This window comes from Poecile atricapillus, chromosome 19, assembly GCF_030490865.1.
Source record: "Poecile atricapillus isolate bPoeAtr1 chromosome 19, bPoeAtr1.hap1, whole genome shotgun sequence".
In the NCBI taxonomy this organism is placed as follows: Eukaryota; Metazoa; Chordata; class Aves; order Passeriformes; family Paridae; genus Poecile; species Poecile atricapillus.
The window spans coordinates 8606967-8624918 of NC_081267.1; the positions used below are offsets into that span (position 1 = coordinate 8606967).

General features: G+C 46.9%; 1 pseudogene; it reads left to right on the top strand.

Annotated features, from left to right (window-relative positions):
- Window positions 1-17952, top strand: part of LOC131586342 (uncharacterized) — a 448419-nt pseudogene that overhangs the window by 374889 nt on the left and 55578 nt on the right.

Sequence of the window (17952 nt, forward strand, 5' to 3'; positions counted from 1 at the left end):
CTTAGATTTTGTGGAAATTAGCGGGAATTTGGTGGGATGTTACTGGAATTTGTTGGGGTTTTGAGAAGAGTTAGGGAATTGTATGGGATTTTTCTGCAATTTTTGGGGGTTTTTCTTGAATTTTGTGGGATATTGAGGAGATTTTGTGGGAATTCTGAGGGATTTTGGGAAGACATGAAGCATTTTGAAGTAATTTCTTGGGTTTTGTGGAAATTTGTGGGGGTTTTGTGGAATGTGACTGGAATTTGGAGGGGTTTTGAGAAGCTTTCTGCAATTTTATTGGAGTTTTTTCTGGAATTTTGTGGGATTTTGTGGAGACTTGAAGAATGTTGACGGATTTTTCTTAGATTTTGTGGTATTTTGTGGAGATTTGGTGGGATGTTTCTGGAATTTAGTGGCATTTTATTGTACAGCTGTGGAATGTTCTCATATTTTGTGGGATTTTGAAGCGACTTGAAGAATTGTGAGGGATTTTTCTTAGCTTCTTTGGAATTTTGTGGAGATTTGGTGGGATGTTTCTGGAATTTGGTAGTGATTTCAAAACATTTAGGGAATCGGGTGGGATTTTTCTGGAATTTGTTGGGATTTTTCTTGAATTTTGCAGGATATTGGGGAGATTTTGAGGGAGTTTTGTATAATTTTGAGGGATTTTGAGCAGGCAAAAAGCATTTTGAGATATTTTCTTAGATTTTGTGGAAATTTCTGGGGATTTGGTGGTATGTGATTGGAATTTGGTGGGGTTTTGAGAAGCTTTCTGCAATTTTGTTGTTTTTTCTGCAATATTGTGGGATTTTGTGGAGCCTTTTGTGGAATTATGAGGGAGTTTCTTACATTTTGTGGGAATTTCTGGGGATTTGGTGGGATGTTACTGGAATTTGGTAGGGTTTTGAGGACATTTAGGGAATTGTATGGGATTTTTCTGCAATTTTGTGGGATTTTCCTTGAATTTTTTAGGATATTGAGGAGATTTTGTGGGAGTTTTGTGGAATTTTGCGGGATTTTGAGTAGACATGAAGAATTTTGAGGGATTTTTCTTAGATTTTGTGGAAATTTGTTTAGCTATTCTGGGATGTTTCTGGTATTTGTTGCGCTTTTGAGAAGATTTCTGCAAATTTGTGGGATTTTTCTTGAATTTTGCAGTATATTGGGGAGATTTTGTGCGAGTTTTTTGGAAATTTGTGGTATTTAGAGGAGACATGAAGAATTATGAGGGATTTTTCTTAGATTTCGTGGAATTTTATTTAGATTTTCTGGGATCTTTCTGGACTTTAGTGGGGTTTTGAGAACATTTAATGAATTGTGTGATATTTTTCTGCAATTTTGTGGGATTTTTCCTGGATTTTGTAAAATATTGGGGAGATTATGTGGGAGTTTTTTGGAATTTTATGAGATTTTGAGGAGACATGAAGAATTATGAGTGATTTTTCTTAGCTTCTTTGGAATTCTGTGGAGATTTGGTGGGATGTTTCTGGAATTGGTTAGGATTTTGGGAAGATTTAGGGAATTTTGTGAGATTTTTTCTCTGGAATCTTGAGGGATTTTGAGGAGACTTGAAGAACTTTGTGGGATTTTTTTGAAATTTTGTGGAAATTTGTGGTGATTTGGTGGGGTATTTCTGGAATTTATTGGGGTTTTCAGACCATTTAATGAATTCTGTAATATTTTTCTGTAATTTGGTGGGATTTTTCTTGGATTTTGTAGGATATTGGGGAGATTTGTTGGAGTATTGTGGAATTTTGAGGGATTTTGAGGAGACTTGAAGAATTTTGTGGGATTTTCTTAGATTTTGTGGAAATTTGTTTAGATTTTGTGGGATATTTCTGTAATTTAGTGGGGTTTTCAGACCATTTATTGAATTGTGTGGGATTTTTTCTGCAATTTTTGGGATTTTTCTTGAATTTTGAAGGATATTGATGGGATTTTGTTGTAGTTTTCTGGACTTTTGAGGGTTTTTTAGGAGACATGAAAGATTTTGACCTATTTTCTCAAATTTTGTGGAAATTTGTTTAGATTTTCTGTGATGTTTCTGGAATTTTGTGGGGTTTTGAGAAGCTTTCTGCAATTTTGTTGGAGTTTTTTATGGAATCTTGTAAAATTTTGTGGAGACATGAAGAATTTTGAGGGATTTTTCTTAGATTTTTTTGTATTTTTTTTTTGAGATTTTGTGGGATGTTTCTAGTATTTTGTGGGATTTTTCAGAACATTAATGTAATTGTGTGGGATTTTTCTTGGATTTTGTAGGATATTGTGGAGATTTTGTGGGTGTTTTGTGGAATTTTGAAAGAATTTGAGGAGACATGAGTAATTTTAAGGTATTTTCTTAGATTTTGTGGATATTTGTGGGTATTTTCTGTGATGTTTCTGGAATTGTGCTTTTGAGAAGATTTCTGCAATTTTGTGGGATTTTTCTTCGATTTTGTGGAGACGAAGAATTATGAGAGATTTTTCTGGAATTTTGTAGAAATTTTTTTGAGATTTGGTGGGATGTTTCTGGAATTTGGGAAGGTTTTGAGAACTTTTAGGGAATTGTATGAGATTTTTCTGCAATTTTTGGGGATTTTCCTTGAATTTGGTGGGATTTTGTGGAGACTTCAAGAATTATGAGGGTATTTTCTTAGATTTTGTGGAATTTTGTGGCGATTTGGTAGGATGTTCCTGGAATTTGCTGGGGTTTTCAGAACATTTAATGAATTGTGTGGGATTTTTCTGCAATTTGTTGGGATTTGTCTTGGATTTTATAGGATATTGGGGAGATTTTGTGGGTATTTCGTTGAATTTTGAGAGAATTTGAGGAGACATGAGGAATTTTGAGGTATTTTCTTAGATTTTGTGGATATTTGTGGGTATTTTCTGTGATGTTTCTGGAATTTGTTGTGCTTTTGAGAAGATTTCTGCAATTTTGTGGGATTTTTCTTCGATTTTGTGGAGACGAAGAATTATGAGAGATTTTTCTGGAATTTTGTTGAAATTTTTTTGAGATTTGGTGGGATGTTTCTGGAATTTGGGAAGGTTTTGAGAACTTTTAGGGAATTGTATGAGATTTTTCTGCAATTTTTGGGGATTTTCCTTGAATTTGGTGGGATTTTGTGGAGACTTCAAGAATTATGAGGGTATTTTCTTAGATTTTGTGGAATTTTGTGGCGATTTGGTAGGATGTTCCTGGAATTTGCTGGGGTTTTCAGAACATTTAATGAATTGTGTGGGATTTTTCTGCAATTTGTTGGGATTTGTCTTGGATTTTATAGGATATTGGGGAGATTTTGTGGGTATTTCGTTGAATTTTGAGAGAATTTGAGGAGACATGAGGAATTTTGAGGTATTTTCTTAGATTTTGTGGATATTTGTGGGTATTTTCTGGGATGTTTGTGGAATTTGTTGCGCTTTTGAGAAGATTTCTGCAATTTTGTGGGATGTTTCTTGAATTTTGTGGGATTTTGTGGAGACTTGCAGAATTTTGTGGCATTTTTCTTAGATTTTGTGGTGTTTTGGTGGGCTTTTCCTTGAATTTGGTGGTGTTTTGAGAAGATTTAGGGAATAGTATGGGATTTTTCTGCAATTCGGTGATATTTTTCTTGAATTTTGTTTGTTATTGAGGAGAGTTGAAGAATTTTGAGGGATTTTTCTTAGATTTTGTGGTATTTTGTGGAGATTTTGTGAGATGTTTCTGGAATTTGCTGGGGTTTTCAGAACATTTAATGAATTGTGTGATATTTTTCTGCAATTTTGTGGGATTTTTCTTGAATATTGCAGGATTTTGGGGAAATTTTTGGGAGTTTTGTGGAATTTTGAGGGATTTTTGACAAGACAAGTAGAATTTTGAGGTATTTTTAAAATTTTGTGGTAATTTGGTGGGATTTTCTGGGATGTTTCTGGAATTTGTTGGGCTTTTGAGAAGATTTTTGCAATTTTGTGGGATATTTCATGAATTTTGTGATTTTTTGTGGAGACGTGAAGAATTGTGAGGGATTTTTCTTAGATTTTGTGGAATTTTGTGGAGATTTGATGGGATGTTTCTGGAATTTGCTGGGGTTTTCAGAACATTTAATGAATTGTGTGGGATTTTTCTGCAGTTTTTTGGGATTTTTCTTGAATTTTGTAGGATATTGGGGAGATTTTGTGGGAGTTTTGTGGAATTTTGAGGGATTTTGAGGAGACATGAAGAATTTTGAGGGATTTTTCTTAGATTTTGTGGAAATTTATTTAGATTTTCTGTGATGTTTCTGGATTTTTGTGTCCTTTTGTAGAGATTTCTGTAATTTTGTGGGATCTTTCTGGAATTTTGTGGGATTTTGTGGAGACTTGAAGAATTATGAGGGATTTTTTTTAGATTTTGTGGAAATTTGTGGCAATTTGGTGGGATGTTTCTGGTATTTTGTGGGATTTTGAGGAGAGTTGAAGAATTTTGTGGGATTTTTCTTACATATTGTGGAAATTTGTGGAGATTTTGTGGGATTTTTCTGGAATTTGCTGGGGTATTCAGAACATTTACTGAATTGTGTGTGATTTTTTTTTGAATTTTGTAGGATATTGGGGAGATTTTGTGGGAGTTTTCTGGAATTTTGAGGGATTTTGACGAGACATGAAGGATTTTGAGGTATTTTCTTAGATTTTGTGGAAATTTGTGAGGGTTTTGTGGGATGTGTATTGAAGTTGTAAGGGTTTTGAGAAGATTTCTGCAATTTCGTTGGATTTTTCTGGATTTTGTTGGATTTTTCTGGAATTTTGTGGGATGTTCTGAAGATTTGGTGGGATGTTTCTGGAATTTGTTGGTCTTTTGAGAATAGTTCTGCAATTTTGTGGGATTTTTTTGAATTTTGTTGGATTTTGAGGAGACAAAGAATTATGAGGGACTTTTCTTAAATTTTGTGGAAATGTGTGGAGATTTTGTGGGATGTCTCTGGAATTTGGCAGGGGTTTCAGAACATGTAGGGAACTGTGTGGGATTCTTTTGCTATTTTGTGGGATTTTTTTGAATTATTTAAAATATTGAGGAGATTTTGTTGGAATTTTTGTAGAATTTTGAGGGATTTTGAGTAGACATGTAGAATTTTGAGGTATTTTCTTAGATTTTGTGGAAATTTGTGGGGATTTTCTGGGATGTTTCTGGAATTTGGTAAGGTTTTGAGAAGATTTAGGGAGTTTTGTGGGTTTTTTGTTGAATTTTGTGGATTTTTTCTGGAACTTTGTAGGATTTTGAGAGCATTTGGGGCATTTTTTATGAAGAGTTTGTTGAAAAAAACAGGAAAATAAAAGGAGTGAATCTGCTGAAATTTCTGTAAACAAAGCTGAAAAGCAAAACCATCCAAAGTTACCTGAACTCCGCAATAAATCTGCATGGTTTGGCCCAACATCAGCCAAATGGGGTTAAAATCATCCCAAGGTGTCCAAATGCAACCAAAAGGGCATAAAAATGCCCAAACTGGTGTAAAACCCACTCCAAATGGCCTAAAATCACCCTTGAATCTCCCAAATGGTGCAAGATCCACCCTGAAAGTCGCTGGTTTTGCCTCAAATCACCCAAAGGGCCCCAACATCCCCCAACCTGGCCTGAAACGCCCAAAAGGGACCTGAAATCACCCGAAAAGGGCTCGGTTCGAGCGGCACCGGGACTGGGAGCGAGACCGAGATCGAGACTGAGACTGAGACTGAGACCGAGAGCGGGCCTGAGACTGGGACTGAATCCGGCACCGGCACCGAGACCGGCACCGCTCCGGGACCGGGACTGAGACCGGGACCGGGACTGAGACCGGGACTGGCACCGCTCCTCCATTGAGATCGACACCGGGACCGGAATCGGCTCCGGGAGTGCCCCGGGACTGCTCTGAGAGTGAGACCGAGGCCAGCACAGGGACTGGCATCAACACCAGGAGCGCTCTGAGACTGAGACTGAGACCAGAACTGGGATTAGCACTGGGATCACTCCTGGAGCAGCACTGGGATCAGCACTGGGATCACTCCAGGACCAGCACTGGGATCACTCCTGGACCAGCACTGGGGTCAGTACCAGGATCGCTCCTGGAGCAGCACTGGGGTCGTCAGTACTGGGATCGCTCCTGGAGCAGCACTGGGATCAGCACCGGGATCACTCCAGGACCAGCACTGGGATCAGCACCGGGATCACTCCAGGACCAGCACTGACACTGGGACAGGAACTGCTCCAAGGCCAAGACTGAGACCAGGACTGAAACCAGCCCTGGCACCGGCACTGAAACTGGCACCGCTCCGGGACCAAGACCGAGACCGGGACTGAGAGTGAGATGGAGACAAAGACTGGGACTGGGAGCGCTCTGGGACCGACACTGGGAGCACCACAGCTCCGGGACAGAGATCGACACCGGGACCGGAATCAGCTCTGGGATCACTCCGGGACCACCGCGTTCACTCTGGGCAGTTTTGGCCACGCTCACGGGTGAGACTGGGAAGGGCTGGGAGGGACTGGGAAAGAACTGGGAGGGAACTGGGAGGGAGCCCTGGGCAGGGCGGGACCGCCTCGATTCGCATCGTTCTGGTGCAGCCATCCCAGTCCATGTGGTCCCGGTCCATGTGATCCCAATCTCTGATGCTGATCCATACGGTCCCGGTCTGTGCAATCCCAGTCTGTGTGATCCCAGCCCATGGATCCCAGTCTGTGTGGTCCTGCATGGCACACACTCCAAGAGTCTGGAATTCCAGTTCCCAGCAAGGAAAAGATGTTCCTGCCCTTGAAGGCAAAGCTCTTGAGAAGGGGCCGAGAGCCAAGTGCAGCAAGATCTTACAGTGACATTTCCCTGCCAGCCCCCAGAACTTCACCCATGCTTGTTGTAGCTCCTGGACTGGGAATTAAATCAGGGGAGGGTCTCTGGTGGGAGCTGCCCTGGGTGCAGGGAGACGCTGATGTCAGCGTTCAGGAACACACATAATCACAGATTGATTATATGCAGGTGCTTGATTGAAGCACACGGGAACTAGGGGTATCAGCAACCCAAATCTAGCTCCATCGTCTTTGTCCAAAGTGCACATATTTCTACAATTTCAGCTGTAGCAGTAATCACTGTAACAACCTTATCAATATTGCCTCATTAATATTGCTTGATTAGCTTTATCAATATTGCTTCATGAGAGTTAGCTCATCCTTGTATGAACATGTATGAATCTTATCTCTGGGTGGGTATCTTGGAATTCCCAAGTGCCAGTTCCCTTTACCGTAAACATTTCAGCTTGCTAGACCATCCCCAATACCAGACATTCTTGTGGCCTACTTCTTCATGGTTTTAAGAAACATTTTCAGAAACATTTAACCTCATAATAACAAGGCTTTCACTGCTGTGGTGTCACAGACAGTGGAACACTGGGGCTGTCATGGCTGTGGTGTCACAGAGAGGGGAGCACTGGGGGTGTCACTGCTGCGGTGTGTGATGGATTGACATTTAAGTGAAAAAGAGAAACAGCTAAAGAAGTTAAGGTTGCTGGAGGCTGATGGGAGTTTTTTCTCCTGGCCGATAAGTGGTCATTTCCGAGAATTGACAGTAGTTTTGACCATTGAAAAGTGATATCAACCTGTGAACATCACCCTTTAAAACTTAAGCTTGGGAATTTCTCTTTTTCTTTGGTTTCTGGCTTTTGAAGAGGTAACAGGGCTCTGGTTCAGCCTTGTCTCCCCCAGGCCAGACAAGGCCATGGGGGGAGCGGGACTGGCCAAAGTTCTGTGGTTCCTGTGGGGGGATGGAGACTGTGAAGTGACAGGAGCCCCGTCCCAGAGGGAAGTACTCCCATCTGTCCTACTGGTCTGGCCTTAATGTAAATCTTTGAGTTCATCAAAGGGTCAGTGCTAAACAAAACTTTGGTTTTGCCTGCTGACATTGCTGGACAGGCAGTGTCCCAGGAGATGCTCTTGATGGTTGCCTCTTTTCCTGGGCATGGCACTGGAGGAGGTCCAGGCCCAGGTGATGCCACTGAAGGAAATGTGCCCTCATCCCAGGGATGCTCAACACAGACTCCCCCAGCCCCTCAGTGCCCTGCCGCTGGTCACAGCAGCCCCTGCCTGGCTCCTGCCTGCCCACACCATGGTCAGCCCTGCCTGCTCCTGGACATGGAGCTCAGCCAGGGCTGGTGCTGTGTGGGCTTTGCTGGTGGTACCAGGCAGACACTGGGGTGAGAGCTCCATCTCTTTATTGGAACAGAAGAGCTGTGCTGGGCCCTGCCCTGGCAGGAGGGACCCACCTTCAGTCCAGGCCACAGAGCAGGGCGGGTCCCTTCAGGGACACAGGGCCTTGCTTTGGGTGGTGGCAGCATCTGCACAGCAGCAAGCTGGTAATGCAGCTGTGACAGGGACATCACGTATGGGCATGGAGATGTGAAATGTGTGGTGCAGGTGTCCCTGAGGGAGGTGTTTGGCTGGACTTGTGAAGTTGCAGAGGGGAATCTGTTGAGAGAGGAGATGGCTGAGGCCCCAGCTGCAGCTGGCACACAGGGACCCTCTTGCACACTGGGAGATGCTCACTGTGCTCAAAGTTTCCCTCTGAAGACTAAGAGGTGAATGTGGATGGGCTTAGCAACTGGGCTGCAGGCCAAAGAATTGAGTTAGCAAAAGAAGAAATTGAGAAAATACAAGTTTATCCATAGCAAGGAAGAATTCAAGGCTGTTAGCATGGAAACCAATAAAAAGGTGCATAAGGGGTATTTTCAGTTGTAATAAATGGAATTGTTTCGTGCTAACTAAATTGTAACTTTTATTAAAGTTCTTATTAGAAACAATGGAGAATCAGTGTTACAAAGCAGATGTACCCCTGTGAAGATGTTACATGTCAAAATTAAGGTACAGGATGTAGTTTAGAAGATAAATGGTGTCTCAAGGCCAAAATGGCCTTGAGATGGACCAAAATTAGAACAAATTTAGGCATTGGGCCTAAAGATTAGTAAACATAAGGCTAATTAGTAGACTAACATAACACAAGGCTTAGTACACACACGCAAACTTGTAAGGTTATCCAAAGGATAATGAGGAAGAGGAGAAGCCTTTGGCAAAAGACCACCAAAAGAAGACTGAAGACCCCCTAACAACAAGTGAGGCGTGCGCTGTGAGGAATAGTGACGTAAAGTCAGAAAAATCGGAAATAGGAGGAAACTTACAGGAAACATTAATGAATATGTATAAGCATACAGTATATAAGTTTAGCTTGAAGTGCTTTGTTTTGAACGTGAGGCAGGGCGGGAAGCCTCCATACCCTGGTCGGTTTTGCTTATGCTTTAATAATACTTAATTTCTAGCAGATTATAGATATAAATTTTGTTTTTTTATTAAACTGTATTATTTCACTAAACTATATTCTTTTATACTACATTAGTATTCAATTTAGTAAATTGTATTCATTTTCAATTAAACTGCCATTAACCCAAGGGACCTAGTTGTCAAAATTCTAATTTCATTTATAACAATATTTTAACAAGGTAGGCTGTTACAACAACATTTTTTATTTAACAAACATGACACAACATGAGGTATATTAACAAAGAAGGCCCCTTACGGTGACAACATTCTACTGTTCAAACTGTAAAACATCTTTGTGTACTGATCAGGAGGTCACGATTTACTCTTTACAATCCTGATGCTGAATGTCTCCTGAGGAGGTCTGGTCACAGAGAAGAATGAGCCCCTTGTGGGCTGCCCCTGTTTGGACAACCTGCTCCTCACCCCGAGCCTCAGCATGTCTGACATCGCCCACCTGGGATTGACATCCCAAAGCATTGAAAACATTTATAAACTTTTCTTTATCATTAAAATCTAATTAATTTATAAAAATAAAATTTTGATTTTTATAATAATATTATTCTGTATTTTTATAACCTATTTTTTATATTTATATAAAAGAATTGATACATTTTTATCAACTAAAAACATTATCGGTCTTTGATTCTAAGTACCACAATTCCCTTCATTAACTAATTGACTACTATTTCACCCTCTTTATGCTAATTATTCCTAGTTTTAGTCCTTTGATCATAATTTTTATAATTTTCTCAGACAGGGTAAAAGGGGCCACTTTGGGGTCCATGGGGACTTTTCTGGGGAACATTTGGGGCAGTTTTGGGTCTGGGGAGGGAATTCAGAGAGAACCTGGGGGTCTGGAGGACACTTGGGGGAGCCGGGTGGGCACTTGGAGGGGCACTTAGGGATTCTGTGGGACAATTCGGGGTCCGGGGGAGCACTTGGGGGTCCAGGGGGCGCTTGGAGGTCAGGGAGGGGAATCTGGGGGCCCTTCGGGGTCCGGGCGGGCACTTGGGGGGCTGTAACAGGGAATCTATGGGGCGCAGGGGATGATGGGAGTTGTAGGCGCCGGTATGATACGGTTTAATGGGGCCGCGGAGCATCACGGGAGTTGTAGGCGCAGCTCCAATGGGTTCTGGTGAGGCGCGGGGCATGACGGGAGATGCAGTCCTGGCTGGAATAGCGCTCTATGGGCGCCGCGGAGCATGATGGGAGCTGTAGTCCCGGAAGTGGCTCGGAAGGCGCGTTTGGCGGTGTGGGGAAGCGCTTGGAGAAAACTTTTGTGTCCGAGCCGTGTCTGCAGGTCCTGGGGGCGAATGTATACGGCTCGGGAGCACTTGGGGGGAACCTGGGGAGCTGTAACCGGGCTCTTTAGGGCGTGGGGTACGGCAGGAGGTTTGGGCGCGGAACTGTGTTGTGGGATGATGGGAGATGAATTCCCAGCAGTGGCTGGAAGGGGAATCTGTGGGGTCGGGAGCATTCAGGGATCCAGGGACGCTTTGGGGGGTCCCGAGCGGGCGCTGAGGGGGCACTCGGGGATCCTGGAGGGTCTGGGGGACACATGGGACCTATGGGGCGCGATACCGGGTTTCTGGGGTGCGCAGGGCATATTCCCAGTCCTTCCCAGTTCCTTCCAGCATGATCCCATTTGCTCTCAGCCACTCCCAGTCAGCGTCAGCATGATCCCATTCACTCCCAGTATATCACATTTGCCCCCAACCTGGTCTCAGTTGCCCCCTGCAGGCTCCTGTTCACTGCCAGTATCATCCCAGTACGATCCCAGTATGATCCCAGTTTCCCTCAGTGTGATCGCAATCTCTCCTGGCATGGGCCCAGCTGCTCCCAGTATGATCCCAGTATGATGTCAGTACACAGCCAGTGCAATCTCAGCCACTGCCAGGATGATCCCAGTACAAACCAGTCCCTGCCAGTGCTGCCACTCCTGGGATCCCCCAGCCCTCTCTGTGTTCCCCCCTCCTGCATCTCCCCAGAGGAGCCCCAAGGGCTGGCAGTCCCCAGCCAGGGTCCCCAGCCAGCCCCAGGTTGGATCTGCAGCCCCCAATTTTCCCAGTTTCCCTCTCCTTTTCCCCGGGCCGGGTTCCCCCCGTCCCCAGCGGGTGGGAGCAGCGGAGAGCCCCGCGCTGCCCATCCCGACCTGTCCCGGCTCCATCCCCGCTCCTGCCGTGGGCTGTGAGGGGTTTGGGAACGGGGCACCGAGGGTGTCACTGCTCCTGGGGGAGGAGGAGGAGGGATGGAAGAGGAGGGATGAAGAAGGAGAGAGAGAAGGGATGGAAGTAGTAGAAGGTGCTGGCGTTAGGGAGGAGAAGGAGGAGGGATGGAAGGGGAGGAGAGGGAGGAGGATGTTGTAAAAACTCCACAAACCCCTTCAGTCTTGTTCCCCATGGGGATGTGTCCGCCCTTCTCAGAACACGGGCAGGAAGGGGTCTCAAAATATATCCAACATGGACCTAAGGTATTTTAGACAGAGAAGGCTCAGATTTCCAAGACGTGGTCCTGGGTTTATTGTATATGGATTTCCCAGGGCAAGAAAGAGGCTGAGATTCCTCGGGTGCTCTCTTAAACTTGGGAGAGGGGGTGGCCAGGGGATACAGGGGGGTTACAGCCAATGGGAAAGGGAAAAGAAAAGGGAGGTTAGGTAGGGACTGACCTTATACAAAACCAAGGGTGAGTTCTTCCCTTGGGACAGACCATAATTTTTTAAATGAACTTCAACAGGAAGAGGAGGGACAAAGGAGGATCAGGGAAAGGAGAAGGAACCAAGAGGTCAAGAACTCCCAGAATTTACAGTTCCCCACCTGTGGGATCATCACCCCCCATCCCACAGGTACCCCGAGAGGGGGAGCTCAGCCCAGATATCCTGGGGGGTCCCTGGGTTGGGTTTTTTTGGTGGGGATATTTAAGAATTAAGGACTGCAAAGCTGAGCAGAAAATGCCCCTTGGGGCGACACTGGGTGGTCCCAGCATTCCTAAGTGGGGAGATGGAAATGAGGGGAACTTTTTGGATTTCTGGCACTCCCAGCAACCTGGGGTGGGCAGGGACTGAGTAGACAGAGGAGCCCCAGTGCAAGCATGACCCCCAGCAGCTGGGACAGGGGGGAACCCCTGAACTGCAAAGGGGAGAGACCAGAGATGGGGAACTCCCGGGAGGCATTTTCAGGGCTGAATTTTGGTGTTTGGGAGGTTTTTATGGGCCCCAGATGCCCGGTAACTTCTAGAGATGAACTTGGTCAGGAGGAACACCCTAACCCAATGTGCTCATGCATTGTATATTTCCGCAAACAAGGATTTCTCATTCCCAAACCTTGGCCAGATGGAGAAGGAGGCTGCGAGGAAGAGGAAGATGTCCCAGGACACCCAGGCAGGTGAGGAGGAAGTCAGTGCCCCTTTCCCCCTCTCTCCTGCTCCATCTCCCAGCCCAGCCTGGCCCCCGGCTGCAGGACAACCCCACTGCCGACGCCGTCCTGCCGGGGACGCACTGGGGGGATCTCCTTCCCCTTCCCTCTGGCACGGAGGCAAATCCCATCCTCTCCTTGTCCTTCCTCCCCCAGACAAGGAGCTGAGGATGGAGACCAGGGAGGACAAATCCCCACAGCAGAACCTCATGGAAGAGGCCGTTTTGAGCGGCTCCACGGTGCAGGATCCCAATGGGGAGGAAAATACCCGGAGATCCCGCAGGAGGAGGGGCTCCAAACCCATCCCAGGGTGCTCTGAGGAGGAAAGACCCACCCTGTGCCGGGAAGGCGGCCGGAGATCCAGCCAGGGCTCTGAGCTGGTGGTCCATGAGCAGCTTCAGGATGGGGAGAAGCCCTACAAGTGCTTGGAGTGTGGGAAGAGCTTCAGCTTGAGCACCAAACTGATCCACCACCAGATGATCCACACTGGGGAATGGCCCTACGAGTGTGGGGAATGTGGGAAGGGCTTCAGCTGCAGCTCTGAACTCATCCGTCACCAGCGCATCCACACTGGGGAGAGGCCCTACGAGTGTCCCGAGTGTGGGAAGAGGTTTCACAGCAGCTCCACTCTCCTCAGGCACCAGCGGATTCACACGGATGAGAGGCCCTTCCGCTGTCCTGACTGTGGGGAGGGCTTCAAGTACAACTCCCACCTCATCAGGCACCAGTGCATCCACACTGGGGAGAGGCCCTACAAGTGTGGGGAATGTGGGAAGAGCTTCAGCCAGAGGTCCAAACTGATCATCCACCAGATGATCCACACTGGGGAGAGGCCCTATGAGTGTCCCGAGTGTGGGAAGAGGTTTCCAACCAGCTCCACTCTCCTCAGGCACCAGCGGATTCACACAGATGAGAGGCCCTTCCGCTGCCCCGACTGTGGGGAGGGCTTCAAGCACAACTCTCACCTCATCACCCACCGGCGCATCCACACTGGGGAGAGGCCCTACGAGTGTCCCCAGTGTGGGAAGAGCTTCTCCAGGAGCTCTAACTTGACCCAACACCAGCGGAGGCACCGGTAAGGGAAGCCCTGCGAGTGCCCCAAGTGCAGGAAGAGCTTCGTGCACTGCTCCAGCTCCATCCCCCATCAGAGGACCCACGTTGGGCAGAGCCCTGATGACCCACGTTTCCTGTGATCTGCGTTTTGAAGACACTGGGTTGGTTGTCATTTTCTTTTGTTCCGATTATCTTTTGATTCATCTTCATCCCTTTAAAACAGACAAAATTGGGGTAAAAGTCTACAAATTCATCAAAGGCATCTAGAGCCTCACATTTTACTAGTGCTTCAAGATAATCTGGTATTCAGGGAAATACTTAGGGGTTGTGGGTGTATTTGGTGTAGTTTTCTCCATTTTTTGTCACTCAAAGCAATGAGAGTTTGATCTGTCACCTCAAAACCACTCAATGCCACTGAAAATTGCACAGTCCCACTCAAAACTATTGGATTCCACAGCCCCTCAGGGTGTGATGCCTCAAGTTTTAGCTTTCATATCTTTCATATTTTACACTGTCTAGGTTTGTATTTTTGAACTTCCTGATAAGTGTTAGTGAGCTCTCTTCACAGAGTAGGTAGACAATTTCTACCTTGATACTAAGGGCAGCTGTTACAAGTTTCAGGCCCAAAAGCATAAACAAGGGTGGACTGAAGAGAGAAAACAAGAAGGACAGGACTTCATCATCTGAAGCTGTAATTGAAATATGAACCTCAATATGCAGATGGACCTAAACTTCTAAAAATGTGAGACCTCATGATGAGTTGTCTATTTTTGTGACCATTTCTCGTCCATCTTGGGTGTAGCCCTGGCCAGGTTCTTGCACTGCCCAAGGCGTATCCTTTAAGGCCTTTTAATAAACTTTATTCTTAACTGTCCAGCCTCTGTTTTAGATCAGCCTTCTGAAGGCATCAGGTGGAATGGGGTTGGAAGGGGACTGGGTGAAGTGGGATGTAAATCAGGAGGGGTGAGATGGGCATTGGGTGGGGCAGGATGGGTGTGATGGAGTTTGGGAGGTGTGAAATGGGGGAAATAGGGCTTGGGAAGGGGGTCTTGATATCCAGCAGGGATGGGATGGGTTGGGGTTTGGATTGGGGAGGTGGGGTGGGGTCTGGAATGAGACAAAGTTTGGGGATGGTGAAGGGAGGGGAAACCCATTAGTGAGTTTTGGATATTCCATGTTCTCAACGAGATTTTAAGGTATCTCACATTTCTCAGGAGGTTTTGGGGCACTCCCCAGCTCTTGGGGTGTTCCTGAGAGCAGCTCCATGGAGCCCCATTGCCAGGGCTGGTTGCCATGGGCACGAGCTCAGAGCTGTAGCCAGAGTGCGTTGCCTCGGTGCTGGAGAGCAGAGAAATGATGAATGGCCCCAGACATCTCCTGGGTGTGTTTGGGGGCAGAGCAAGTTCTGCCTAGGTGGGGCAGTCACTGCCCCAGCCCAGCCACTGCAGCCTCTGCTCCAGCCCCAAAGTGGCTGCCAAGCCCCTGGCACCCCAAAAACCCCAGCTGGGAGAGGGAGCAGAGCAGGTGAGGCTGTGACACGGGTGTGACACTGACATGTGCCACGGCCCTGGAGCTCACAGCAGATGAGATGGTGCTGAATCCAAGGCTGACTGTGGATCTCTGTCCCTCTCTCTCTTTCCCTTACTTCCAGTTTTCAAAATCTGGATAGCTTGAAGTTGGATGGGTTGGACGAGTTGGCTCAGTCAGTGCTTAGTGAAGTGATTTCCTCTAATTGCATGCAGATTTATGATTTCCCAAGTACCTCACTCTCTAAAGGTTTCAGCTGAAAGTTTGTTTCCCATCCTCCTGAGAAGTTTGTTGTTTTCTCCCATGCACTGCCCGAGGGGCTCGAGGTACCTCAGGTCCCTTTCCAGCAGGGCCCGAGCGAGCTTGGGGCACAGCACAGGGAACTGCAATGCTGAGCCAGCCCTGGCTGGGTTGGAGGAAGCAGAAAGGCCAAGCCCTGAGCCCAGGCCTGGCACAGCAGGGCCTGTCCCTCACGGGTGGCTCGGGGCTCTTTGTGGGGCAGTGGGATGTGAGGGGCAGCAAGGACAAATGCCATAAACCTGCAAGCCCTGCCAGCCTCCTCAGGGAGGGCCGAGGGAGGAGCAAAGACCTTCCTGGGGCTGTGTCCTGGGCCAGGAGGGATTGTGCCAGTGGAGTTGACCCTAAATTTCTTCTCCCAGGCAGCTTTAGGACACGGAGCATGAAGAAGCCAGAGCCAACTCTCAGCTTTGCACAGTCCTCCAGTAGAATCCTGTGTGGGGAGCAGCCTGGGAGCAGGGTTTGTGTGTCAGGGGAGGGGAATTCAGAGCCCTTTTCTCCCCCATAGCCTGAGGGTCTGCATTTTAAATGGCCCTGCAGCTGCCAAAGGGGCCTTTTTCACCCAGCTGAGAACAGTTCTGCTGATAGCCTGTCCTAAACCTGATTTTCCTGCAAATGTGCCTATGAAGCCTCATTTTTTACAGCCCCAGGTCTTGTGTGCATGCAGGTGTGAAAACTGAAGGGTGGAACAGCTCTGCCAGGTAGGAGTTCTCTTTTTCGTGGTGGTTTTTATTTTTATTTTTTTTTATAATTATCTCCCCCTGTCAGCTCTGGGCAGAGCTCTGTAACTGTGTGTGACACTTGTCTGTGGCACTGTGGGGGTGGCCAAGGGGACCTTCCCCGAGCTGTCTGCAGAGGAATCCACAGCAGCCCAGGCCGGGGGTGCTCAGTGGCCGCTCAGTTCCGCTGACTGGACGCGGCTCTGGACGCTTCCCTTGGAGCATCTCCAGGGAGGGAACGCTGGGGCTGCCCCGGCTGTGGTGTCACTGCCAGGGGAACGCTGGGGCTGCCCCGGCTGTGGTGTCACTGCCAGGGGAACGCTGGGGCTGCCCCGGCTGTGGTGTCACTGCCAGGGGAACGCTGGGGCTGCCCCGGCTGTGGTGTCACTGCCAGGGGAACGCTGGGGCTGCCCCGCTCCTGCCCCACCCCATCAGCTCTGCCAGCGCCTCCAGGGGACACAAAGGCTGAGGCAAAGGGTGAGAGTTGCACAAGGGGCTGAGCTGGGATCTGAGACCCATTGGGATCATGGAGTCCAGCCCCCGGCCCTGCACAGACACCCCAACAATCGCAGCCTGTGCATCCCTGGCAGCGCTGGCCAAAGGCTCCTGGAGCTGCGGCAGCCTCGGGGCCGTGCCCATTCCCTGGGGAGCCTGGGCAGTGCCCCAGCCCCCTGTGGGGGAAGAAGCTTTTGCTGATCTCCAGCCCAGCCCTGCCCTGGCCCAGCTCCAGCCGTTCCCTCGGCTCCTGTCCCTGCTCACCTGGGCAGAGATCAGAGCTTGCCCAGAGAATCTGTGGCTGCCCCTGGATCCCTGGAAGTGTCCAAGGCCAGGTTGGAAGGGGCTTGGAACAGCCTGGGATAGTGAAAGGTGTCCCTGCCCATGGCAGTTGATGGAATGATAAGGTTCACTTAAGATTTAAGGTCTCTTCCACCCCAAGGCATTCTGTGGTTCTGTGATTTTGGGGGAGATGCTGAAGCTCTGGCTCGGCTTTATCTCACCAAATGTCTGGACCCAGCAGCAGCCATGGGTGGGATCATCTCCTCCTCCCTCTCGCTGTGGCTGTAACTCACCCAAGGGCAGTGTCATAAATGAAATTGAAATTTGGACAACTAGGTCTATTGAGTTAACAGCAGTTTAATAACAAGAAAAAAAATTATACAATTTAGTGAATTGAATACAAGAATCCAATTTAATAAAAGAATATAATTTAGTGGATTGAATAGCATTTTGATATAGAAGGAATACAATTTAATAAAATAGTACAATTTAGTGAATATATATATATATACATATGTATTTATACACATATACATATACATACATACACACACACACACACATATATATATATATATATGAATATAGCTTGCCAGTAATTAAGTATGATTAAAGCATAAGCAAAACTGCTTGGGGTACGGAGAGGGCTTCTCACCCCACCTCACATACAAAACAAAACAATTCAAACTAAACTTATATACTGTATACTTACACATATTCATTCATGTTTCCAGTAAGTCTCCTCCAGTTTCTGATTCCTTAATTTTTCATCACTATTCTTCATGGTGCATGCTTCACTTGTTGCTAGAGGGTCTTCTGTCTTCTTTTGGTGGTATTTTGGATGAAGGCTTACACTCATCCTCATTGTTCTCTGGATAACCTTACAGGCTGTGTATGCGTACTAAGCGCTGTGTTATGTAAG